Genomic DNA, 5,078 nt, shown 5'->3' with positions numbered 1-5,078 from the left:
TTTTAATATATTGTTGTTGTTTCTTTCTGAATTCATCGTTCTCACAGTAGCGTCTTTTAATATATTGTTGTTGTTTCTTTCTGAATTCATCGTTCTCACAGTAGCGTCTTTTAATATATTGTTGTTGTTTCTTTCTAACTGTAGCATTCTCAGAAAAACGTTTTTTAACATATTGTTTTTGTTTCTTTCTGAATTCATCATTTTCACAGTAACGTCTTTTCATATACTGTTGTCTTTTCTGTCTGACTTCAGGATTGTTTTTATATGCCTCACTTGTGCAAGATTTTTTCTTTTCTTTGTAATTTTTATTTGAAGCATACTTTTGTTGTTCTTTCCTTTTTTGGTTTTCTTTTCTCTGATTTCTGGGTTTCTCTGATGCCATTAATCTTCTTTTCATTTTGTTCCTTTGTTGTTTATTAACTTTTTTCAGTTTTTGTAAAACTATATCAGAAAGGTCACAGGCAGCAACATTTGTTATGGCAGCATTTGATTGACATGAAAAAGCATCACTTGATGGAAGGAAACTTAATTCACTGCATAGTTGTTCAGTGGGTATATTAGGAGGTTCATTCTGATCTTCATATGATGTGAACTGAGTCATTTGGTCTTCTTTTTGTTTCACCATTTGACAAAAGATGTTCTCAGTCAGATCAGTGGTTGTGTTTCTCCTTGGAGAAGAGGGGTTTGCTTCATCAACAGTTGCATCAGAGTGAGTAGGTGCCACAGCAGTGGCAGCTGTTGGTCTGCAGACTGTGTCTGTGATAGTATCACTCAGGTTGACTGTGCTCATACTGTAGAACTGCACAGGCTTCAGCTCATAGTTACAAGAAGGTGATATCTCCATCATTTCATAAGAATCTTGGATCCTCTTAATCATGTCACTGAGGAGTGTGAATTTCAGCATCACTGCTGTACCACGATTACGTGACTGTAGTAGTAGAGGAAGACCACTGGGTGTTCTGGAGTGTGGATCAAAGAAACCATATTTGCTTGATGTGGATCTGAACACTGCTATACACAATCCACTCATAATCAGTAAGGCATACTGCACATCTGACAACAGGCAGCTCAGTCCTGCTTCTAAGCTGAGAAAGGTATCTACTGCTTCCTCTGGAGGTTCTTCAAATGTCCCATACCGGGAAGGCTGTGTCATGTCGACATCATACATAGACCAGCGAGCATCAACTTTGTCTGGCAGCTCATCGGTTGCCAAATGAATATTTTTAGGAAATCTTTTCTTGGCCTCTTTGTACATCACATCACCTTTATCCAAGACCAGATTAAGGTCAGCTGTAGTCATGTTTTCATTCTCATGAAGGAATGCAAGAAATGTGAGTGAGTTACATGTGCACTGCTTGTTTCTGGAGTCTCCATACTTGGGATGAGCCTGGCTGTGAGATGCACAGACCTGTGTAACAGATGGCTGATTTTCAAGGTTCATTCTTTCTGCATGAGATGGTCCTGCCACATCACTGTGACAGCCTCTTTTCAAAAAATCAGCATAACCCACCTGTGGGTCACATGACACCTCATGTTGTTCATTAAATTCATGCTGCAGTCCACTCTTTACAGCATCAGCATAAGATACCTGTTGTACATGTGCAGGAACATGTTGACCTGCCTGTTTGACACCATCAGCATTGGTCTTTGTAGACACACTGTCTTCTGCAGAGCTCTGAGGAAAATCAAACTCAGCCTGTTCACATATTGGTACACTGTGAAACTCATGGAACTTCTTCCAGCGTTGTTTTGCAGCTTGTGACTTTTTCTGCTTCCTTGGCATTTTCACACACCTGTGTTTCTTAGGCTTTAGAAAATATGTTTATAAAATAAGAGTGGCACACACCAGGAGATGTTCTCTTTGTCTTTATATTTCAGTTTTTATTTGTCAGAAACAGTTGTCTTTCGTTTGACAGTTTGTTCTTCAGTCAAGAGAATATTATGCACTCTCTTTATTAGCTTGGCACAACTTAGCAGCAAGCGCAAAGTGAAAAACAGGTAGAGAGAAAATTTAGAAGAGAGAACAGGCAGAGCAGGAGAGACACGGCTGGGAAATCACAATCAAACCGTGAATTAGAGTTTTCTTTGTTTGTTCTCAGGTAGAGGCAATATATGCACTCCTTATTGCTTTAATGGCTTGGCGTTTTTCAGCAGCAAGCCAAGAGTGAAAAACAGGTAGAGAGAAAATTTAGAAGAGAGAACAGGCAGAGCAGGAGAGACACGGCTTGGAAATCAAACCGCAGATTTTTCTTTGTTTGTTCAGTTTGTTCATAGGTTGAGGCAAAATATGCACTCTTTATTGTTTTGTTGGCTTGGCGTTTTTCAGCAGCAAGCCAAGAGTGAAAAACAGGTAGAGAGAAAATTTAGCAGAGAGAACAGACAGAGCAGGAGAGACACGGCTTTGAAATCAAACCGCAAAAGGATTGTTGGTTTGGCAAAATTTCTCACAAACCACAGAGTGAAATACAGATGGAAAGAAGGCAGAGACAACAGGTGGAGCAAGACAGAGGACAGAGGGGTTGGGGGGTTGGGATGTGAGAGAGAAGACTGGAGATCTGGTCCTTGTTCTTCTTCTTCTACACACTGTGAACAAAAAAACAAGAAAAATATAATAATTTTATTAAAATAATATCACATGGTAATTGTATGAACTAATTGTGACTACTGAAAAAGGACAAAACAAATATTCAAGCTAAACTGTTGTCGGCTGCCATGTGCAAAAAGTTGCATAATTGGGCACTTTTTAAAATAATAAATATTTAATTAAATTCAGCAATAATATTTTTAAATACAAATATGATTGAGTGAATCATTAACTAATCACATGTAGTGTGACTACAAAAATATACGAAAAAAAATATTTAGCCCAATTGTTAAGCTGCACTTGTGTGTATTTGTTATAAAATTGTGTTTAAAAGGTCTAGCAAAAACTTTGAACCCATCACTTTACAGTTTATATTATTCAGATTTTTTATTTTTATTTTGGTCTGCTTCTCTTACAGTATGTGCACACCTACCAGGCAAAGCACAGATGTCAGTCAAGTTCCTGAAAGTGTAAGAGGAGAAATAATATGTTAGTTGTCTGTACAGTGTTATCAGACTAACAGAAATACAAAGCCCACACGACATGATACACTGAACTTATAATTAGCAGGTTATAGAATAATACAGCACACTAAAAGACACAGCAGCCATTTTATAATTCAAACTAATTACCTGAAGTATTGCCACTTATGTAAGACTGTTAGACTGTTACTAGCCTTAGCATTCCAGCTAGCATTAGCACTTCAGTTAATGTTAGCATTGCAGCTAGCGTTAGCATTGCAGCTAGCGTTAGCATTCTTACTGTTAAAACTGAGCCACAATGGCAATAATAAAGCTCATTTGTTACTTTTGACTCAGTGACTGCCAATAAATATCACAGGGATATCACAGGAATATTCTTTTTGTCAGTTAACAATTGCTAAGGCTAGTGTTAGCACTATAGCTGGCATTAGCATTAGCATTGAAGCTAGCGTTAGCATTTCAGCTAGCGTTAGCATTGCAGCTAGCGTTAGCATTGCAGCTAGCGTTAGCATTCTTACTGTTAAAACTGAGCCACAATGGCAATAATGAAGCTCATTTGTTACTTTTGTCTCAGTGACCGCCAATAAATATCACAGGGATATCACAGGAATATTCTTTTTGTCAGTTAATAATTGCTAAGGCTAGTGTTAGCACTATAGCTGGCGTTAGCATTAGCATTGAAGCTAGCGTTAGCACTGCTGCTAACAGCAAAACATCATAAACCTGTATAAATGATAGCGAAGGTTATTCTTTTTTTTTTTTCTTTCTTTATTCTTTGAACTCTGTTGGACTTGATATGTGAGTTTAAATGTCAAACGTATTTTTACCATCATAAAAATAAAACACTGCAGTACTGATTGTATTGTACTTACCACAGCAGAGAGCAAAGCGGAATGACGACAGTTGGTCCAGTGATGGGTTAAAAACAGATGAGGCGTTCAGGTGGTGCTTGGAAATTTGAGCATCAGTTTGAACAGCATTAATGAGCATATACATGTCTGTGTGTTGGTCTGTGTGTGTGACAGACATAGAGAGATAGAGGGAAAAAAATACACTATACTAGTGTACAAATTGGTACTTTTTGCCCAAGTATAAGCGAATGAGTGACATACAGAAAAACAGGGCAACTGGCATTAAATGAGCAAATAAAAAGTATTAAATCTTGAACTGTTTTGTGGGTTTTATTTTAAGACTACTTTGAGTGTATTCGTGGGGAGATAAACTATACAGACTATAAACAGAAACATTAAATGAGATTAGATTAGTTAAACGTTAGTTAAAAGGTGGGGAAATTAACTACAGACAGGTAGATGCTGTGAGCTTTAATTATCCAGTCAGAAAAGATTATTTTAAAGTCATCAACTGACTCCAGATCTGAAAAACCTGTGTGCAGAAGACAAGTCCACCAATACACAATCAGCTTGCATTTAGCAGGGCAATCAGAATGCTCTATTCAGTTGGCCTACACTAACTACTGACATACTATTTGTCTGAATTATTAACGGAGCCAAGATGCAGACTGCTTAAGTAGAGAGCGAGCTTTATTAACACGAAGGCAAAACAAACAGGAACGTGGTGTACAAAAAACACCTAAGAGTAACCTAAACTGGAAAAGGCTAAGCAAAAACAAACATGAAACAGAGATGCAGGGAGATGTAGAAAACATAGGGAAGCCACACAGGGCAACGGAGGGCGATACACAGATGAACCAGCCGCAAACACAAGGCTTAAATACACAGAGGGATAACGAGGGAATGAGACACAGAAGGAGGGCACAGCTGGGAGTAATCAGACATGATTGTCTGACATGTAATCTGAACACACTGAGATTGGACACGGACCTTCAACGTAAAACAGGAAACACACCGACAGAACAAAACCCACACAAACTTAACACAGACTAGGGAACACAGAACATAGGAACATGAAATGTGAAAAAGGAGCACAAAATCCCATAATAATAATAAACTTAAATATAAACAAGGAGTCACAGACTCTGGACAATGACACTA

General features: G+C 38.0%; 1 long non-coding RNA gene across 1 annotated transcript; it reads right to left on the bottom strand.

Annotated features, from left to right (window-relative positions):
• Window positions 1-1,855: 1,855 nt before the first annotated feature.
• LOC112432762 (uncharacterized) lies at window positions 1,856-4,062 on the bottom strand. The gene is made up of 3 exons (XR_003023212.2): window positions 3,939-4,062; window positions 3,018-3,046; window positions 1,856-2,583 (listed from the first exon to the last, which is right to left on the bottom strand). It is a non-coding gene; the product is annotated as an uncharacterized LOC112432762 (long non-coding RNA).
• Window positions 4,063-5,078: the final 1,016 nt, after the last annotated feature.

The sequence above is a fragment of the Maylandia zebra genome, linkage group LG23, assembly GCF_041146795.1.
Source record: "Maylandia zebra isolate NMK-2024a linkage group LG23, Mzebra_GT3a, whole genome shotgun sequence".
Taxonomy (NCBI): domain Eukaryota; kingdom Metazoa; phylum Chordata; class Actinopteri; order Cichliformes; family Cichlidae; genus Maylandia; species Maylandia zebra.
The sequence above is the reverse complement of the archived record's forward strand: the minus strand, read 5'-3'. Positions and strand labels throughout refer to the sequence as shown.